This window comes from Eucyclogobius newberryi, unplaced genomic scaffold, assembly GCF_026437365.1.
Source record: "Eucyclogobius newberryi isolate DKJ021-1_F unplaced genomic scaffold, fEucNew1.0.hap1 SCAF_10, whole genome shotgun sequence".
Taxonomy (NCBI): Eukaryota; Metazoa; Chordata; class Actinopteri; order Gobiiformes; family Gobiidae; genus Eucyclogobius; species Eucyclogobius newberryi.
This window is the reverse complement of record NW_027315724.1, coordinates 31096646-31119653: the sequence shown is the minus strand read 5'-3', so window position 1 is coordinate 31119653 and position 23008 is coordinate 31096646. Positions and strand designations below refer to the sequence as shown.

Below are 23008 nucleotides of genomic sequence, written 5' to 3'. Positions count from 1 at the left end.
GCAGAAAGAGCCCTTGTTATATCCATAAAAGCTCAGTATAGCTTCCAGTCCTATTTTTCAACTTCATAGTCTCATATCCTCTGCAGGTGCCTTTGAGCTGTCAGTGGTACAATACACTGACTTTTTAAACCTCACAAACGTGCCTCAATTGCTGCTTACCTTTTGGGAGCGAGAGAATAAACGTTCACAAAATCACTGAGCTGGCATCAAGGCTGAGTTCATTATCCATCAAAATGCCATTGCGGGCCTGGGTAATGTTGTTTTCCGAAGCCACACTTAGTTGACAGATATGGCTTTTAACCTGCCAGGAACAGGCTGCGTGATAGACAAGTGCGCACTACCTACTGCTGGAGGAGCTCAGCGCTTCGTTTGTTTGTTTTTCTTTGAGGAAGTAACATTTTCAGCTCTGAACGCTTCATCTGTCATCCATCATTGACCGTAATGAGAAAAGGTTTCGTGAAAGAGCACCTGTTTAATGTGTACGCGACATGAATTATAAGCGTGTTTTTATTTTTATCTGTTTTTCTTTGTTGTTAAAGTCTTGCCTCAAAATAGATTAGTATTGTGAGTAGGAACATTTACCCCCGAGGATGATCCCTGTCATGTCTTTCCGTAAGTGACAATGATCTTAATATGCAATATGGCAACTTTATGAGCCATTCATAATTGAAAAAGTTTAGTAAAAAAATCATCATATATATTTTTTAATTGTGGGATGCATTTGTGATAAAGTTCTAACAATACAATATTCAGTCAATATGTAGCAATTTATATATACCCCATTCTGTTAAAAAATAAAATCTTGATTATTGCTTATAAAAATACATTTCCCTGGTTCTTTATTAGACTAAGAGGATTTGCTCAATGACAGGACTTAACTCTTTAACATGTAGGCAAGATGTCACCTTGAATTAACCTCTCAGCCATTTCACGGGCCTAAAACCATAAGAAAAAAAACTTTTACTTTTCAGTCCAGTACGTGTAGTTTCACTGTACATAATGAGCTCACATCTGCCTATGTACAAAAGATATCACATTATTAATAGCATTTTAAAAGGTCACGATATGAAATGAATCTTCGTTTCTGGGATCCTCAGCAGCAAATTGCCCTCTCTTCCCAGCATGCAATGTGTTTGATTATTCAGTGCTCGATCTATGGGAAATCCCACTCAGAGTTCCCCGGTTTGTGTTGCGTTGGTCGTTTATCATGGCTAATGCGGCAGTTATAGCAGAACATTGATTCTGTGGCTTTCTTCGTTGCCTTCCGTCTTGTCTCTCAAAGTCCCATTCATTTTTGTTGCTATTGTTGTTCTCGGCTGCTGTGCGTTTTTCCTTTGTGTGGGTGTAAATCTGCTTCTGTGGATTCACTTCAGCTTCTTTTATTAAGGAAAAATGCCTAAGAGTCTGTTCAAAATTTGAATGCATTTTAGTGAGTTTTCAAAATAAAAGCACATGACTTCTCATCTCTGAAACCCGAGGACCGCATGAATGCAGCATGTGTCTATGGAGGATAGTTTCACAGTTATCACGGTGACACAATGGAAACATTAGGAAATACCACTTGATACGTAAAAAACTCATGAAATAAATTGCAACATTGATTTAATTTCTGCAGTTTCTGGAGCGTTAGTCACACTCACCCAGGAGCACTCGTATTGATCACAGGCTCCTGAAAATAGGGTGTTTAAGGGGAGACACTACAGGTAAAACTTGTTATGGTCAGTTTTCTTTCTCAGTATTGAGTATTGTAAAATTGTAAAAAAAAATGTCAGCCCTTATAGTAGCACCTAAACAACACACTTCACAGTCTTCAAACTAAAAGGTATTGATGTTTTACTCTAAAAAGCTCTAGTTTACTCAAATACTAAATAAGATACAATCTAATAACTACATTTATAGTCCAATATGAAATCTAATAAATCAAATATGTCAACACAATGAAGCAAGAAATTTATTCCTGCATTTTTCAGATTTGTATGTCCAAATTATGTGCAACTTTGGCAATTTAACTCAAAAATATTACATTTATGTGAGTAAACTACAGGAGAGGTTTCAAATTGATGTATCTAAACTTAAGAATCCTATTCACCTGCAGTGTCTTGCCTTAAATCCTCAGACAATCAGACAAAGTTTTCAGATAATCTAAAAACTTGTGTTTGTGCGCATTTTGTCCATGTAACCATGGTAACTGTGGAGCTGTCCTCCACATTATATGCATCATTTTCAAATTGATTAACTTATCAAACATCAGTCGGACTTGATATCATAAAAATAATGGATTATTTTCATTGACATTAAAGTTGAGCTTATAGAAAACTTGCAAAGAATATGTTAAAAAACCAACAAGAACGCTAAATAAGTCTGATTTCTGTTTTTTAGAACGCAGTATGAACAGCAATCAAAAAAATATATATACAAAGTGGGGAAATTTAATCATCACAGTTGACATTTTTGAACAAATCTACGCAGAGAAAGCCAAAAAAACACAGTTATTGTTTGAGCAATGAAGTCAGCACCTGAAAGACAAACCATGAAGTGTCTCAAGAAAGCGTTGGCGGAGCAGAGGAATGGGCAGGAGAAGGACGAGAGCACGAAACTCCAACTGACACAGGAGAACCAACAACTGACACAACGGCTGGCAGCGGAGAGGAGTCTTAGGGCCCAGCTCCAGTTCACCATCAGAGAACAGCACCGCCAGCTACAGCAGCTTACGAAGGAGAGAGAGATAAACTCCCAGACTCAAAGAAATGTCTATCAACTGCCAGAGGGCCACATCGCAGAGCTCCACACCTCCAGGGAGAGCCAGAGAGAGCCTGAGAGAGCCTGAGAGAGCCAGAGAGAGCCAGGGAGAACCATGGAGAGCCAAGGAGAGCCACGGGGAGCCAGAGAGAGACACGGAGAGCCAGAGAGAGCCAGGGAGAGCCACGGGGAGCCAGGGAGGGCCACGGAGAGCCACGGAGAACCATGGAGAGCCAGAGAGAGCCAGGGAGAACCAGGGAGAACCACAGAGAACCACGGAGAGCCAGAGAGAGCCAGAGAGAGCCAGGGAGAGCCAGGGAGAGCCACGGAGAACCATGGAGAGCCAGAGAGAGCCAGGGAGAGCCAGGGAGAGCCAGGGAGAACCAGGGAGAACCACGGAGAGCCAGGGAGAACCAGGGAGAACCAGAGAGAGCCAGAGAGAGCCAGAGAGAGCCAGGGAGAGCCAGGGAGAGCCAGAGAGAGCCAGGGAGAGCCAGGGAGAACCAGGGAGAACCACGGAGAGCCAGAGAGAGCCAGGGAGAGCCACGGAGAGCCAGGGAGAGCCAGAGAGAGGGAGGATGAGAGGGAGGATGAGAGGGAGCACGAGGGGGAGCATGAGAGGGAGGACAAGAGGGAGGATGAGAGGGAGCACGAGGGGGAGCATGAGAGGGAGGACAAGAGGAAGGATGAGAGGGAGCACGAGAGGGAGGACAAGAGGGAGGATGAGAGGGAGGATGAGAGGGAGCACGAGGGGGAGCATGAGAGGGAGGACAAGAGGGAGGATGAGAGGGAGCACGAGGGGGAGCATGAGAGGGAGGACAAGAGGGAGGATGAGAGGGAGCACGAGGGGGAGCATGAGAGGGAGGACAAGAGGGAGGATGAGAGGGAGCACGAGGGGGAGCATGAGAAGGAGGACAAGAGGGAGGATGAGAGGGAGCACGAGGGGGAGCATGAGAAGGAGGACAAGAGGGAGGATGAGAGGGAGCACGAGGGGGAGCATGAGAAGGAGGACAAGAGGGAGCACGAGGGGGAGCATGAGAGGGAGGACAAGAGGGAGCACGAGGGGGAGCATGAGAAGGAGGACAAGAGGGAGGATGAGAGGGAGGACGAGGGGGAGCATGAGAAGGAGGACAAGAGGGAGGTTGAGAGGGAGCACGAGGGGGAGCATGAGAGGGAGGACAAGAGGGAGGATGAGAGGGAGCACAAGGGGGAGCATGAGAAGGAGGACAAGAGGAAGGATGAGAGGGAGGACGAGGGGGAGCATGAGAGGGAGGACAAGAGGGAGGATGAGAGGGAGCACGAGGGGGAGCATGAGAAGGAGGACAAGAGGAAGGATGAGAGGGAGCACGAGGGGGAGCATGAGAGGGAGGACAAGAGGAAGGATGAGAGGGAGCACGAGGGGGAGCATGAGAGGGAGGACAAGAGGGAGGATGAGAGGGAGCACGAGGGGGAGCATGAGAAGGAGGACAAGAGGAAGGATGAGAGGGAGCACGAGGGGGAGCATGAGAAGGAGGACAAGAGGGAGGATGAGAGGGAGCACGAGGGGGAGCATGAGAGGGAGGACAAGAGGGAGGATGAGAGGGAGTACGAGGGGGAGCATGAGAGGGAGGACAAGAGGGAGGATGAGAGGGAGTACGAGGGGGAGCATGAGAGGGAGGACAAGAGGGAGGATGAGAGGGAGTACGAGGGGGAGCATGAGAGGGAGGACAAGAGGGAGGATGAGAGGGAGTACGAGGGGGAGCATGAGAGGGAGGACAAGAGGGAGGATGAGAGGGAGTACGAGGGGGAGCATGAGAGGGAGGACAAGAGGGAGGATGAGAGGGAGTACGAGGGGAGCATGAGAGGGAGGACAAGAGGGAGGATGAGAGGGAGCACGAGGGGAGCATGAGAGGGAGGACAAGAGGGAGGATGAGAGGGAGCACGAGGGGGAGCACGAGGGGGAGCATGAGAGGGAGGACAAGAGGGAGCACGAGAGGAAAGACGAGAACAGAGCACAGGGAGATGGTGAAGGAGGCTGGTCCGCATCATCAGAGATCTGCATCGCAAGGACTTTGTTCAGGATTAGACTTTTCATAAATTGAAGAACACTTTAAACAATGTCAACAGTCTTTTAACTTTATGTTTATGAGAAATGAATTCATACGGATCTCTGATATTGGTACCTGCACGCATGATCAAAACTATGAACTACAACAAACTTTGAACAGAGGAATGTCTTTTAGCTGCATCTGGTTGGCTTAGTCTATCCTTTTGTTCAAACATTTGAGTGAGCGGCAAACCATTCAACTGTAGTTCAGCTCAGTTTTAATGAGCTGTAAAATCGGCCTCTGTATTTGAAAAAGTACAATAATCATCGCACGGCAAAATCAGAAAACTTTGAGTGAACACTACATTAGGCAAACTGAGAAGTCCATGTGGTGCTGATGTGGTCCTCGGGGAATAATGCACATGAACGCTCACCCAAGTCGGAAAAATACTCTTGACGTCGCCTGCTGTGTGAAAACAGGCGAACATCAGCTGATTTGTCAATTTATGTTCATCATTGGAGCATTTAGATGTTTACTTCAACTGTCCATTTCATAGGAGCAGCAGATTTGCGCTTGGAAGACCAGATACTACTGAAGAAAAAAGTATATGTTTTTCCATTTGCCATAACTTACTGCTTAGTTCTATAAAAGGTTTGTTAAAGAGCAGACTCCACAATTGTATTAATGCAGATCTCGGAATCCCGACTTTCCAACATAAAAGGAACATGAATGGAAACAAGTCCATATCCCAACTTCTGATCTCAGAAACTTTAGCACCCGAGGACCAGCTCGAGCGAGAATAGTTATTGCAGTCGTAATAACTAACGAGGATCCAGAACAAACAGATTAAAAGGTGAGCTGCGTAAGCCGCACGATCCATAAGCCACGCAAGAACACTTAATATACGTGCTATTTTTTATCATGGCTCCGCTCCTCTGACCTCTGAAAACCCAATCAACTCCGGGCTGGAATAATCACTCGCCCTGTCTTCCTCCTTTTAATGGCGCTGAAAATATTTGGCGCTGCAGACACTGCCCCTGGTTACAGTGTCATGATCAGGTTCACGTAACCAAAGCTGACAATGTTATGCTCGCGGGGCCATGCACGTAATTGGAAAACAAATGATCAAACAGAGTGAATTCTCTGGTGATGAGGATCGCAGGAGGTTATTGTGCGAGAGCTGCTGAACGCCCAGGTCAGTGACAGGAATCCAATCACATGACCAACTTGAGAAGAACCAATTTGATTTTAACATTTTTACACTACAAGAATTAGATGCATTTGTTTACTATATTGGTGTCTTTTACAGCAATTATATACTTTGTTATACTGTAAATGTATAAAAATTAGGGCTGTGCAAGTTAACGCGTTATTATCGCGTTAACTCATCACTTATTTAACGCGATCAATTATTTTAACGCGCGTCAACGCAGGTCGGATTCCCCTGGTCCGCACCAGTTCTAAAGCCTCGTACAAACCGCTGCGGACGAATTTGAGCGCGGCGTGTACATTAGAAAGACAAACGCACCGGATGCGACTCATGTCGGTAGAATACACTCAGCAGCAGACGTGCGTCCGAGTCGTCCTGCACATGCTCAGTGGAGTCGTCCTGCACATGCTCAGTGGAGTCGAGTCGTCCTGCACATGCTCAGTGGAGTCGAGTCGTCCTGCAGATGCTCAGTGGAGTCGAGTCGTCCTGCACATGCTCAGTGGAGTCGAGTCGTCCTGCACATGCTCAGTGGAGGAAAGTCGTCCTGCACATGCTCAGTGGAGTCGAGTCGTCCTGCACATGCTCAGTGGAGGAAAGTCGTCCTGCACATGCTCAGTGGAGTCGAGTCGTCCTGCACATGCTCAGTGGAGGAGAGTCGTCCTGCACATGCTCAGTGGAGGAGAGTCGTCCTGCACATGCTCAGTGGAGTCGAGTCGTCCTGCACATGCTCAGTGGAGTCGAGTCGTGTCGTCCTGCACATGCTCAGTGGAGTCGAGTCGTCCTGCACATGCTCAGTGGAGTCGAGTCGTCCTGCACATGCTCAGTGGAGTCGAGTCGTCCTGCACATGCTCAGTGGAGTCGAGTCGTCCTGCACATGCTCAGTGGAGTCGAGTCGTCCTGCACATGCTCAGTGGAGGAGTTGTGCTGTGCCGCTTTTCTCGTGGTGTAAATGGATTTTAATGTTGGACCATGGCTTTGGTTTATAAACTTTACAAAGTCAGCGGCTATAGGCGCCGAGGCAACCCGCCGGGGGCCCGTGTGAGCAGGTCCCGCCGGGGGCCCGCGTGAGCAGGTCCCGACGGGGGCCCGCGTGAGCAGGTCCCGCCGGGCGCCGTAGCTGGGGAGATCTGCAAGAAGGGACCGGCGCGCGTCTTTATTCCCAGTTTTAGGAATCTACAAACTTTTCTGGTTCTTTTCAATGCCCTGGCAGTGGCAATAAGCTTTAGTTTTGTGTTTGATAACATTCATCCATCCATCCATTTTCTACCGCTTGTTCCCTTTCGGGGTCGCGGGTGACTGGAGCCTATCCCAGTGACTTCGGGCCTTAGGCGGGGTACACCCTGGACAGTGGCCAACTTGTCGCAGGGCCAACACAGAGACATAGACATTACAGACAGTTCACGCTCACATTCATTCACTAGGGCCAATTTACAGTCACCAATTTTGCCTAACACATGCATGTCTTTGGACGGTGGGAGGAGCCGGAGAACCCGGAGAGAACCCACGGTAACACGGGGAGAACATGCAGACTCCACCCAGAGAGATCATGTGATGTTGGTCTGGGAATCGAACCCACGATCTCCTTCTTGGGAGGCAAGAGCGCTAACCGCCTTTGCCACCGTGCACCCTGTTTGATAACATTGTTTAAGTTAAAATGTACACAATGTATTTATTTATATTTCACTGGTCAAGTGTTTGTTTGCACAACCAATGTTATGGCGCTTTAGTGTCAAGTTCTAAGAATGTACAAACTTTACTGAAGTGTTTTCTGGTTTAGGGACATTTGGTACTAGACTGGTTCTGCTGCTCCTAATGTGTTTTGAGTGTATTATGTTTAATGAGATTACAATGTTTCTGACGTTACCTCTGAAGTGGCCTGTTCATCTTTAATGATTGTGGCTCAGGATTTTGTGGCAAGTGAATACTTAATATTCTATTTAACTGCTACTGAATAATGCTGATGCACTTTACACTTCTTTTGAATTCATTTTGAATTTTGCACATAAAAAAAAAATGTGATTAATCAGGGAAATAATGCAATTAAATCGTTAATCGTTGCCCAGCCCTAATAAAAATCCATTAAAAAAAGCTATTATGTATCATCAATAGGCTATGCTAAGACATGTGCAGTTATTTATTTATTTTTTTCCACACAATACGCAATTATATTTAAACTGTGCTTGATTACAAATATGTGTGTATATAATATAATGTGTATAAATATGACAAGAAACTCACTACTTACGTTAAGTTATAATGGGCTGGATTTGAAGTCTTCTGTCACATTCCTGTCACATTCATAAAGTAGGGTTCATGGTCCTTCATATATGGATATTGCTTTATCGTTTCCACTTTTATATGTGAGAGAGATAATGACCAAGAGTATCAACCTTCAAATGTGGAATTGTTTCAGGAATATGAAAAAAAAAGACAAACACAGATAATTCCGTGAAAACAGGGACTGCATTGTTTGTCTTCCATAAGTTTGGAGCTCTGGAAAATCACCTTTTTCTGTGCTGTATTTTAACGAGTGAACCGTCGCAATTCCCAGTTGCTTCTCGAATGCTCTATGGACAAAGACGTAACAGGCACACTTTGTATTTGAACTAAAAATCACCCCCATTAAAATGATATCCGCACTGCAAAGATGTTTTTTTTTAGAGTTTGCATGAAGGTCAGGTTAAATATTTACCCATTTGATCAAAGATAAAGAAGTTGACTTCGTAATATACAAACTTTGATGGTGCTACTATCCAGGCCTTTGTGGTTTGTGCTTATATATTCATTTGCGTTCTGCTCCAACATAAAGTGCTTGGCAGTCATTTGTATGGAGACTGTTCTGCTCCTAAAGCGCAGATGGCAAAATGCAGTGCCTTTTCTCCATTTCCAACGGTTTAAATACATTGTATATTCACACAGACACCACTATAAAGTATTATTTAGGGACATTTACATAGGACAAATGTTATGTTGATGTTATTTATAACAAAACAACAGCAGTTTTATACAAATGTAGTTTACAACAAATCTCATACAAAAGCACAGAAAATCTAAATTATTGCCCTTCATTCATAATGCATGATTTAGAAAAAGTTGTTCAATAAATGTGACTTTGGATAGGACATTATAGGATGTAGGTCGGATATAGATAAGTCAGCATGAGGGAGAAGGATTCTGAGGTAAGGAAAAAAACAGAGATGTGATCGATACACTAGATCAGGATCAAGTTAAAAAGAAGCTGCTTACTTAATTGGATGGATTGTTCCCTCATCAAAAACATACTTAGAGTTGTAATTAGCTTCATCCTTGCATTTTTGATTAATCATGCTCAGTCCACTCCCTCTGAGCCTCAGAAAACACTTTTGTGACATCATAGGTAGAGCCCAAGATATGCTCTGATTTTAAGTCCATAAATCATCCCCAGACTCGTTCTTAACATTTCTGTTATCAAATCTCGTCCATTACCACTGCATTAGCATGTTGGGGGCGTGTCTGCATTAGCATGTTGGGGGCGTGCCTGCTTTAGCATGTTGGGGGCGTGTCTGCATTAGCATGTTGGGGGCGTGTCTGCATTAGCATGTTGGGGGCGTGCCTGCTTTAGCATGTTGGGGGCGTGTCTGCATTAGCATGTTGGGGGCGTGTCTCCATTAGCATGTTGGGGGCGTGCCTGCATTAGCATGTTGGGGGCGCGTCTGCATTAGCATGTTGGGGGCGTGTCTGCATTAGCATGTTGGGGGCGTGCCTGCATTAGCATGTTGGGGGCGTGCCTGCATTAGCATGTTAGGGGCGTGCCTGCATTAAGCATGTTGTGGGCGTGCCTGCATTAGCATGTTAGGGGCGTGCCTGCATTAAGCATGTTGGGGGCATGCCTGCATTAGCATGTTGTGGGCGTGCCTGCATTAGCATGTTAGGGGCGTGCCTGCATTAAGCATGTTGGGGGCATGCCTGCATTAGCATGTTGGGGGCGTGTCTGCATTAGCATGTTGGGGGCGTGCCTGCATTAGCATGCTGGGGGCGTGCCTGCATTAGCATGTTGGGGGTGTGCCTGCATTAGCATGTTGGGGGTGTTCCTGCATTAGCATGTTGGGGGCGTGCCTGCATTAGCATGTTGGGGGTGTGCCTGCATTAGCATGCTGGGGGCGTGCCTGCATTAGCATGTTGGGGGTGTGCCTGCATTAGCATGTTGGGGGTGTGCCTGCATTAGCATGTTGGGGGCGTGCCTGCATTAGCATGTTGGGGGTGTGCCTGCATTAGCATGTTGGGGGTGTGCCTGCATTAGCATGTTGGGGGTGTGCCTGCATTAGCATGCTGGGGGCGTGCCTGCATTAGCATGTTGGGGGTGTGCCTGCATTAGCATGCTGGGGGCGTGCCTGCATTAGCATGTTGGGGGTGTGCCTGCATTAGCATGCTGGGGGCGTGCCTGCATTAGCATGTTGGGGGTGTGCCTGCATTAGCATGTTGGGGGAAAGCTTTTGTTTATCTCTCCTCTTCTGCCAGATGGAGTGCTAACACAATTCCTGATGAAGGAACGCCTCATTGATATAAAGTAATGCTTGTTTTAAGTAGATACATTATTTTAAATGATAAAACACAAGCAGCCAAAGCAGAAATACTGAAAGGCATGCTTTAAAGGTCAATAACAGTAGTAATGCAATAGTATGCAACCCAAGCATAATCTATTAAAGATCTAAATGTTTTGACCTATTCTACGACGATCAATGATTTGATTGATGTGTGCAATCTAATCAATATTATTATATTATTTCTGACAGTCCACCTCCTCCTTGTCTCCAGTGAGATGTAATTGCTTTGCCCAAAAATTTCCACAGCACTGAATGTATTGCTCTGCGTGGAGACAATAAGCAGATGACGTCACCAGGCCTAGTTACTCACTCACGATAAGAATGCAGGTTCTTCAAGGTATTTTAGAGAAATATGGAGTCATGCAAAAAGATAAGTTAATATTGTGATGATCAGTGCAATATTGTGGAACATTCCAGGTAAAGAAATAAACTCCATTGAGTGCACCTTTAACATTATAACAATATACGTGTTGGATTGACTTTATAGAAAAGCCTTTGTTTTACACGGATATTATTTTGGGAAACAAGTACTTTTCATTATTCACTATTATGTCTTGAGATTAGGTTTGACCAATGGGAAATAGGCTTAGTCCCAATACAATGTTACGCTTGGTCCTTTATATAAGGTGCACTAATATTTGAGCCTGTTCAGCACATTCTGGGATGCTATGCAAATGTATTTCATAAAACGCAGAAACTAGGGAGCCATTCATTCCTCTTATGAGCTTTTCCCCTGTCCCATCGGAGAGGCAGTTTTAGCTCATTTAGCCCACTAACTCCACTTGTGTATCGCTGACCCTGGAAAAATAAAACACTGTGGCTTATCGGACCCCTCACAGTGAGGCAGACAGCGTTCAATTAATGTGACAGTTCTCGGAAGATAAAAGAGAAAGTGCTTGCCAAGTAATTCCACTTCCACGGTGCAGTGTTTGAAATCACAAGGCTAATCGCTAAAGCTACATGCAGTATGTTAATCTGCAGTTCCTTCATGGGTCTAAAGCGCCGTTAAAAAGTGCAGCCCTGCCTTCAGCCCTGCTCTAATTTCTCACACTCCATTATGAGAATTACTGCGTTGGTGGTTTGCCAGTGTATCGCTCGCTCCTCCATAGTATTCATCTTCTGTCAGTTCCCATAAAGTGAAAAAAAGTCGAATAAATGAACGGCAATCTAAATATAAGCTCCACATTGTCATTTAGTGAAAGTGGAATTTAGATTAAAGGACACATAGTATGCAAAGTTTACTTTTCTGAGCTTTTAACCATGACATAACATTGCTCCCTCATCAAAAACATGCCCGGACATACATTTAGCTTTATTTACGCTGGTTTGAGGAACCCTGGTGAGAAAATCGTCTCCCCTCCGAGCGTCAAAAACACTCCAATTCTGAAATTCTCCAATATGTGATCCAAAAAAATAAATAAACAGGGAACCACACAACGTCATGGTGTCAGCAGCCAGATATGCTCAACATATTAAACCACTACGCCACCAACAAGCACTCAGAATAGACGTCTGATGCTTGTGATAAATGGCAGAAATGTTTGCGGTATAAATCTCAGAATTGTTAAAAGTTCTGATTGTACGTCTATTTCTTTTAGCTTATTTGTTTCCAATCACATAATTATTTTATGTTGATATGATTTAAAAGTACTCAAGGGCAGTTTTTCTAGTCACTGGAGTAACAGTAAAGTAGTTTGCACAGATCCAATGAGCCTCAGCAATCACATAAGTCACTCGATGTACCTTATGGTCAAACAAATGTAAATTTTCTGACATATTCATCTGATAATACATTTTTATGGGTAATATATTTCTTATTTTAGCTTGTTTTTGTGCAGTTTCCAACCTGTCTTCCCCATGTGTCTCAGCTCGTAAATCTTTAACCTGTCAGCTAAAGTTCTACCTCGTGTACAGATATTCCTCTCTCGACCGGTGGCATTATCCAGTCATAAATGTCAGCGAGGCAGAGAGAGGGCCACTTAGAAGTGTTGAAAGCAGATGTTTCCAGGCTGCTCTGACCCTATGCGAACATGTTGTGTCCACAGAGAAGTGACACATGTTAATGCACTCCACTGAAGCATGCAGAGCAGACAGAACGGACCAGGAGAAGCCATTTACACAACACCAGACATTTGACTTTTACTCACATGTCTCATCTGCTGACAGGCCTGATTAAGTGACGGATTGGACCTTATAAAAGTGTTAAAATGTAGGTGTTATTAGAAGCAATTTCGCAAATTTGACAGTGACGATAACGATTTAACCATGTACGAGCACAATGTTATGGAGGAAAACAAACTTATGTACTTGCGTGGATTTATATATTTTTATCTTAGTTTTCAGTTTTTAATGTTTTGGCAAAGCTTCCATTAATTAATTAAACTTCACTTGAAAGTTTCTGCTGAAATAATTGTCTTTTATTACCATTATATTCTCTAAAAGTCATACAAAGTTTTCAAAGCAAGGAAGCAGCATAATCTAATCAACATGTCAAACAAGATAATTTGTGATTTTATTCAATTATGTACTTTTTTGTAACTATTCTCTATTTAGAAAATGTCAGTCACTGGTTTTACACCTTTATTTGCTGAAAGTGTAATGGAAAAATCTCAATATGCAATAGAAATAATAATTTAACACCTCAAAAAACATTGACTAATTGATTACTAATATAATCCTTAGTTACGGCCCCAATGAAGAAGAATTTGAGCTCAATTGTTACACATTTGTGATATATACAACACAACCACGAGCAGTTTCAATGACGTCGTCACCGTCTCCTACAGTTCAAGTTGTCATAGATGATTCCAAACAAAATGATCAATCTCTTCTTGTATAATTATATCTTCATACTTCTTATTGGACCGCATGGCGTGTTTGACATGCAGTGATATTTGGCCGGATCATGAGGAGGCTCCCGAAGGCTCTCTCCGGAGTGAAGTGCTCGGGCTGCAGCGTTTCTCAGCTCACAAACCAAAGCAGCCTTGACCTTTACAGAGTATCATGGGGCCATCTGAACCTTTCACTGGAGTCCGAGAGAACATCTATCATTGTTCCACTCTGCACCTTTTTACATCACAGCCTCTGACCTCCGCACACTTTGAGATTTAGGCGATACCTGTGTTTTGAATCCATTTTTGAATGCGCTTCATGGTTAAAAAACTTCAAGACCTTATAGAATAGCTGACTTTTGCTTCCTGCTTTACGTTTGAGGGATATTGACAATTGGATACTATTGTGAGTATTGTTTTGAAGATAAGCAAGATTTGAATATTGAGTATATTGTTTATAATACAAAAAATGCTACAAAAAGAGCTAATTAAAGCAGTAAACATTGTTGTGAACCTTGAGTAAGGGTACAAGGTGATAGCTCTGTACTTCTGTGTACAGACATGATAAGATAACAATTATTTGTCCCACAATGGGGAAATTCCAGTGTTGCAACACAGATTAGGTACAGAGACAGATTAGGCACAGGAGCATAAGAATCAATAACAGATTTAAAAAAAAAACCTCTTATACTCTTAATAAATACAACACTCTACTTCACACACATTACATTTGTCTGAAAATTAAACCTCAGCTAATATGTTTGAAGACATTATTTAAGCAATTTCTGTTTCTTTGGCGTAATATCATCTGCCTATTGTTATCGTACTCCAAAAAATATGAAGAATTTTTTAATATAATTGAGACTGATGCTTTGACACTTTTTTATGTCCAATCAAATACATTTCTTTCTCTGTCAATGTGCAATATCAGAAATAGACATGGGATTAAGTGGATGGAGGTTTAACAATTCAAAGTGTAATCCGTTCTTCACTCACGAGTCAGTGAAATCCCTCATTCGTCCAAAAGGTTAAAAGTAGTCATCTGGAGACAGAGTAAAAGACCCATAACAATCCTAGCAAGTAATGAAAGACAGAGGCTATGTTCAACCCCCTTTCAGCATGACTGATTTACCTCCGGGCAGTATCAAGTCCAGCCCCTCAGACCAGTAAAAATGACTGTAGCCGTTGAAACCTCTCTAAAACTGTGTCCAGGTGACTTTTCTATCACTTCTTCACTCCTGCTTCAAAATTTGGGCCTTTATAGCTCTACAAAATGAGATATTGTCCTGCTGTAACCACTGGAGCTCTACAGCAGCTGAAAACCAAGCAGCTTCCTTTTCCTCACTCCTTTTTAACAAATACAGAGTTAAATGTATTGCCAAGTATGTTTTGAATGTTGCTCATCCTTTTCATGATCAGTGTTCTTGGTAGATAAAGCTTTGCAATACTTGGGCATGTTACATTGTCGTTGTCTTGTTGTTACCAATCTGCATTTAGTAATACGTGATTGCTCTGTAAATTGGTCTCTTATGTACATTAAAATCATCACCACCATATTTAGATATACAGTTGCCAGTCTTTTCAGATATCAGCATACATCCTCCTCTTGTTGGCAGACTCCACGTTAAAGAAAACACGAGAAATATGAGACGGATCAATGCAATTTTCATCTCACCGTGGAAAGCAAAATAATGTCAAAAACTTGTTGACAAAAGACAAATTTCATCCAACTGCTGAAGGCAACGCTCCTGTTTCAAGGGCCCAGTGTTTGCCAAGAAGGAACCGGAGCAAGGCCAAAGCCAACAGCAAGTGTTTACTCTACACGGATAACTTTTGTGAAAAATATCATTTTAATTAGTTTGGAACATGCAGGTGATGCTAAGCGTTTAATTTACTACATCTGCTGGTGTTAAGTTCGGCTATAACCTTGGGATTTCCACTCGTTCTTTGTTCAAATGGAGTGTCAAGTAATAAGGAGCATGATCAAATTAGTGTTCAAAGTCTGCTCTAAAATCGTCTTTGTATCTTCTTTGTATCATATTACTTTGTGCTTAAGACCTTCAATTCCCTGTGACATTCCACAACTTTATTATAATGGTGTGGTATATTTTCAAACCCGTTGTGACATTTGAAACTGTAATCTCGAGAAGAATAAGCAATGGTGATATACATTTAGTCCGGTTCTGTTCTGTTTGTGACTTGGCCTTCTACTTCATTTGGGATCGTTGATGATGTGAGAAGCCAGAGAAGTTTGAGGTCCTCACAGGGATTTTATCTCTCTGCATCCATTAAATTCTGCTGTAGGAAACATGTCAGAAGGAGAGCCAAGGGACGCTTCTCGAGATCTTCAGCCAGTATCCTGTTTTGTAGTTTATAATGGATGTTTTCAAGAATAACACCAAGAAAACTCTAAAATGTTACCCAGCGAAGACACATTACGCTTTTTTAGTATTTAGTATATTAAACTATAACATATTTAGATCATCATTTACATTTGGTTGGTTGTAACCTGCAATATTGATATATAATGGTTAAATAAGAAGAAACTGAATTGACACACTGCAAAACTGATATGCCTTTTTATTGTGGCGTTCCATTGTAGCAAGCGGCACAGTTTACATGTACAACCTGGAGTCTGAGTTGTTTTAAATAATCACAAGTAAGTACAGAGCAGTGGGTGGAGAAAGGGGGTAGATGAAAACAGGGATTTTCTGTCCACTCAAGCCTTAAATGCAGGACAATACAAGCAACATAAATCCAGCAATTGAAACACTAGTTTTGTATAACGAGTCCTCTTCAACAAACCCATGTTTTCCCACAAAATAACCCCCTTTCACTAAAGCCCCAAATCTTCAGCAAACTCTTAAGTATTGTCCAGCGTGAAGTGCTCTAGCTCTTGTAGGGATTGAGTGTGTAGCAGCAGTAAGCCATGTCTGTCTGATTATACTGACTGTGAGCATGACAGGTGACCAGCGTCTGGAGCCACACTGGGCCCTCCCGAGGACAAGATTACATGGAGTTGTCACTTTGCCTATTATTCCCTGTTGCTGCCCTCCTGGCAAAAGTAAACTATGGCTACGGGCATTTCCTTTTCCCTTTGAGCAACTCATCATTAAAAGTTTTTAATGAAGGCAACAATTTACCATTCCCTTTTCAGAGCAATGCTGTCACGCTTATTTACGGTTTGATTTGCACCCAAAAATAAAATAAAATGCTGTCTCTGTTAATCTTCTTTATTCTGGTGAGAAGGGCTGTCTTGCATTTAAATGGGGCCATCTAGAAAATAGGGGACAGGACGAGTGAATCGGTCAAACTGTTCTTGCTGCAGCAATCTGATATCTTAATGTGACATTATGTAACTTTTTCTGGACGAGGCTCTGCCACCTGCTTGTCTCACTCAAGATGTTATTGCTTTGCTTGGAGAATTCCACAGTGGAATTAAACCTTTCCATCTCCATGGAGACAAGCAGGTGATGCCAACATGCCAATTTGCAGATGTATTCTATACTTGTAATCGAATAAAAGTAGAATAGAAAAGTATAATGCCATACAATGGAGAATATAGGTACAGACTCACTTCAGAAAGTGCTCACAGTGCACGTTTAAATACATTTTCCATCAATATTAACATTCTATATAGGTGTCTGTGTTGGGAGTTTAAAATGATGCAGTTAATCAATAATTGTGATTATTCAGGTCACAATACAATCAAAACAACTAAAAGTGAATAATCATGACAATTTTAGAAGTAAAATTATGTCATTTCAATTCATTTTTTACTAAATCTAAAGCTTTCTATTTGTCTGTTTACATCACAATAACTTTACTTCTTCTTGATTTCACAAAGCTGGCCGCACACTATTGGCGCAGTAATGTATTAGAATCAAATAAAACTAAGGAATTCACTTTGTTGTTATGTGACGATAATTGTGAATAATTATCCTATTGCACCAGCACTAGCACTTTTCCTTAACTATGCATAAGTTCACATAAGGCGCTGGTACAGCTGGCAGCCCGGTGTAAACGCTCTCTCTTCTTTCTCACACTTATTGTGCTTTATCTCCTATATTTTGTAAATATAGTTAGTATATTTTTTCTATTTTACTGTACGATAGGGACACGCGCTGGAATAGTTTTTTAATTCAACTGTTTTTGACTTTATTCGGCTGGATTGAGTGTTTTCGTCGTGTCGTTGCGATGTGTCTTGGCTCTGAGTCCTCCGGCTCCGGCCCCGCCCCCCGGCTCCGGCCCCGCCCCCCGGCCGGCGCGGTACCGCGTTTACACAAAGGAGGAACTCATGAAACTGAGGAGAACTGTCGTCTTACCCGGAGATCGTCACGTTATCCCGTCGCAATACTGACCTAACCTAATACTGATGTGCAATTCTGTCGTATGTGCAATTGCTGTTGGAATTCATGTGCAATTCATGTGCAATTACTGTGAAATTCATGTGCAATCTATGTGCTGTCGTGACACATATTCATGTGCAATTACTGTCGTGATCACATGCAATGGTATTTATGTATTTATTTATTTGTCTATGGGAGTTTTTATTTATTTATAGGAGATCTTCTACTGAAAGTGTTTTTCAGACTTCCTATAAGTGATCTGTTCTTCTGTATCTACCTCTGTATCTACCTGCGTTGCACCAATGAAATTTCCCCATGTGGGACAATAAAGGAATATCTTATCTTATCTTATCTTATAACTTTAAGCCTTAGACACTGAATCTTAAAAAATAGTTGCAGTATGTTATTTTATCTCAGACATTTTCACAATGTTTCTACAGAGGCACAGATTCTGTTGATGTGATTCCCTTGAAGAAAAAAAGCTGAACTAATACAAAATATAGTCCCTTTAATCTTCTTTACAGTGGCTGCATGAGGGTCTTTCATGCATTTAAATGGGCCCATCCACAGGCACAGGCGACAGTGGGTGCATTGACACCGGCTGCAGGTTCGCCCGGCTAAACCATAACTCACAGTGTAACAAGGCGAGCCATTGGCCATCGGTTCTGGCAAGCATTTAATCTCTGAAACCCACCGCCGCTCCATCTTCCCACATTGCTCTCTGTGTAGATGTACTGTATAAGAGTCACTGTTTTCCATCTTGGGACTGACCTGCGTCTGTCATTGAGATGGACAGCGTCTTGGCATGGAGGCTGCTAACACTGCATCAGGCGAGTGAGATGGAGTGGCACAGTTAAGAGCACACCCAGCTTTGCCTATAGGGAGAACGATGAGGTCAGGTTTAAGGACTGATGAGGCGGAAGTGTCAATGGAATCGAATATGTTGTTAAAAGTAAAAGGACTATTTAAAAATGCAGCTTGTGTATACACATTTATCAGAAGTTTAAGTAAGTTGGTATTTTGAAGTAAATGCATCTTGAGCTGTGGTAAATGTCCGTGTCAGCCCTGTGACAAATGTGTACCTGCTTCAAAGCCTAAATGCCACTTTACATTTCTGAATATGGATAAAACATGGGTTTCAACTTCCAGTTTAAAGGAAATAATATAGCGTCTGCCACATTGAGCCATTTTGTCAAATGTTCTCCTTTAAAAAGATGAAATATTTTGTTTTCACTTATACCAAGATGCAGTACTAGAAACTATATGATTCACACTATGCCATTTTGGATGGACAAAAAAGTAATTTGACCAGTTCCAAACAGTTAAAGGTTATGCCAAGTAATAACAGTGTGCATAATGTAATGTGGTTAGAGCAATCTGGTCAGAGGTGATATTTCCGCCCTGGCCAAGATCTGTTGTTGTGTCCTTAAGCAACATTGACTGGTATGAAAGCGGTGAGTGCGTGATTGGTTGGTGATGGTTGGAGTGGCCGATGGCACAGATTGGTGGCCTCGCTAACATCTCATCTAACCTAGACTTTAGTGAAGCAACAAAGCGCAACAAGTTCATGGCATTATTATTACAACAAGACAGTCATGGAGTGAGTTTGTAACATGTTCACTGCTTTTAGGGGAGGGTTTCATAGTACTTTGTATAATATATTTGAGCTGTATATATTTGTCTGTATAGCTTCATAAGGATGTCCACTTTAAGATGATTATTAGAGGGAGTAGAGTCCAGTGTACGACTACAGTACTTTAACATTAGTGTCACGAGCGCTCGCCTGCTAAGTGTCTGCAGCCTCTCCTCTCACCTGCTCTGTTCAGGTCAGTCCAACTGCTGGCCTTGATCCCACTTTTACAGCTTTGGTCTGAACAGAGCAAAGCACCAAACATGGCAGTTCAAAGGATAAAATATTCTATTAGATAAAACTCATCTTGTTCCCTGCTCTGTATTCCACTTGCTCCCAGAGTATTTACTCCTGTTATGAGTGTTCACCAGGGCTTTGTAGGGCTGTGCGGTTATAACATATTCAAATGTGTTTACAAAATTGGAGAGCAAGAACTATTGTGTATTATGAAATTTAGCAATCAATAATCTACTGGTCATATCCGTCTTTCAAATCCAATATTCAATGTAAAGGAAAAGGCTTTATGTAGGTTTTTGCCATATGTATATTAATCTCGGTTCTTGGTTTTTGTTTGCACTATATTTGGAATAACCTCCTCTCCACAAATGCATGCTGGGACATATCTGATTCCAAGGGCTTTGCTGTGGCACCTTCGCAAATACTCTCTGTTCTCTCACTCTCACTTCTCTGCACTGCCAAAGCAAAGTGCATCCTCCATAACTGACTTTCTTATGTGTTCAACTAAAGGAAAATGGTTTAAAGTCACAGGTGTTGGAAACCGACTTTTTTTTAAGATTACAAGCCTGTGCACATCTTTAGTGTTGGCCGTGATAGTCGTTGGCGTCTCACTCTGACTGTGCCCACAGGTCTCCAGATGTCTGCCAAGTGCTGAGGTTCACCATATGGCTCCTGGCGCTGATGCAGGCTTTTGCATAGCACATGTTCATTTGAGTGTGTTGCAATTTGTGTGTAAGAAGGAAAGTTCAGAACGACTCTTTTTAAGGGTGCACCGATATATCGGCCGATATTAACGTCATGGAGTAATTGGTTTCAGTCCAAAACTACCGATATCAGTCCGATGTCACGTAATGAAAGAGTTAGCCCTGCCGTGGAGAGGCTGTTACATTCTGTTTACAACATAACAGACAGTAGACTTGAATCCAGACTTTATTGAGTCAAAAGACCCAGCGCTTTTAAAAGCTCTAGAAAAGCTTTAGACAAAACGTATCATCAAAGGTGGTATGGACGATTTTTCGGCGATTTGAGAACTCAGGCGGAAGTGTGCATGCCACTCCCGGACTGATACAACACACACGTGCGTTTGTTTATTAGCGCATCGCATCTCTCTTCTCCCGTAGTCTCTTATGAGTCAGCTCGAACAGCCTATCTCCGTCCTAATTTTGTCCCGTACACTGAGGGAACTATATTATGATAGATCAATACGCTTAGACCTGTGGAACCGTGCTGCTCTCGGGGGACGAGCCACACGCGGCTGCAGCTGAGCGGTAGGTGCGTTTTATGCTTGATATGTGGCAGGACTAATCGCCGGTCCACGCCACGAGGAAATAAGACTCAGATTTGGGCCAAAAAAATCGTCCATTCAACCTTTAAGTATAAAACGACACGCGATAAACAATGTTTTTTCAGACATTATTTGACTAGCTTTCCGATCAGTTTAGTCATGTGTACTCCAAATAACGTTAGTTTAAAGAAGGAGGAGGGACTGAGTGTCTGAGGAGGAGAGACTGAGTGTCTGAGGAGGAGAGACTGAGTCTCTGAGGAGGAGAGACTGAGTGTCTGAGGAGGAGAGACTGAGTGTCTGATACACAGCGTCTGAGGAGGAGAGACTGAGTGTCTGAGGAGGAGAGACTGAGTGTCTGATACACAGCGTCTGAGGAGGAGAGACTGAGCGCCTGAGGAGGAGAGACTGAGTGTCTGAGGAGGAGAGACTGAGTGTCTGAGGAGGAGAGACTGAGTGTCTGAAGAGGAGGGACTGAGTGTCTGAGGAGGAGAGACTGAGCACCTGAGGAGGAGAGACTGAGTGTCTGAGGAGGAGAGACTGAGTGTCTGAGGAGGAGAGACTGAGTGTCTGAGGAGGAGAGACTGAGTGTCTGAGGAGGAGAGACTGAGTGTCTGAGGAGGAGAGACTGAGTGTCTGAGGAGGAGAGACTGAGTGTCTGAGGAGGAGAGACTGAGTGTCTGAGGAGGAGAGACTGAGTGTCTGAGGAGGAGAGACTGAGTGTCTGAGGAGGAGAGACTGAGCACCTGAGGAGGAGAGACTGAGAGTCTGAGGAGGAGGGACTGTCACTGCTGTTACAGGAGGAGACGGAGCAAGATGACGACACACGGATTGGAGAGTTTCAGAGAGACACTTTAGTCTGAGAAATCTAAATAAAACAGTGAAAAGGCTGATTTGACTCTAATAAAGAATCATCATATTATAGGCAATAGCCTAAATATTAATAATAATCATAATCATAACCCCTTTTTTCTGATATTTTCCTGTGTCCTAACTGGTTCTACACATTTTAAAACAGATTTAATTCTTATTTTGGAATAATAATTAGTTTATAGCTGGTATATTTATTTCATTGAAAATGAATATTTATATATAAACAACAACAAAACAAGTGTAATAACCAGTTAGAAAATATCAGTTATCGGCCAAAGCTTTGCCCCTAACATCGGTGTCGGTCCAAAATGTCCATATCCTTGCACTTCATAGAGCATGTGTTGTTATTCTGGTGGGAATGTGCTAGAGTGACAACGTTTGAGTGATTTAGAAATGAAAAAAGAAAGAAACTGTCAGTCTGTAGCCTGCGTTCTTACTGGTTTAAGAAAGAAACTACTTAAATGAAGCTGTTGCCAACGTCCTAACCTGCAGATAGAGGACACATACAAGAGTTTCTCCTTCTCAGTTTACTACAAGGACAGACCTCCAATTCATGGTTGGTGCAGGTTCTGGGCTTTAGGTAGTGACCATTCAGATCAGAGACAGGACACAGAGGTTTAAACACACTGGACTTGGCAGCTCAGGCATATTATATAGAGGTAATTAAAATATAGTGTATTTGAACATGTTAACCTTGTATCTGGGGACACAGGTCTGATGATAACATTTTTAATAATCACACTCTCCCTTTTAAGTGTGAATTAATGGACAGCTGATAGTGAGAAAGGCTGTAGCAAATGGGTTTTGGAGTATCGTGTCCTCAAGGCTTGAGTGCTAAACCCAAAAAACACAACACTTATAAAAATATGTAGAGGTTGCACATCTTTATTTACAAAAAATAGGACAGAGATATTCACACTCTGGTTTTAAATAATATCCTTGGAACACAAGCCTTTCAGTTTTCCTTTTTAAATAAAAAATGGTATTATTATTGTTTTTTTACCAAGGTATAGTCCTATAAGTGAACCTACATGTTTATCCTATGTGTCCTTTACAATTACCGTAAATACCCAGCAAAAAGTATTGGATATAACATATGTAGATCATTATTTTAAATGTTGTTCTTTGTAAAATGCTATATTGATTTAAAAACTGCTTAAAAATACCAACAGGTCCATCGACTTCCTTTTCAAAATTCCAAAACTGATAAAGCCTCACATTTAGCAGATGTTCAAGCTGCTTACTTA

At 42.6% G+C, this 23008-nt stretch overlaps 1 protein-coding gene across 1 annotated transcript in view; it reads left to right on the top strand.

Annotated features, from left to right (window-relative positions):
• Nucleotides 1-23008, top strand: part of lsamp (limbic system associated membrane protein) — a 248899-nt gene that overhangs the window by 151929 nt on the left and 73962 nt on the right. The gene's annotated exons all lie outside the window — the stretch shown is intronic.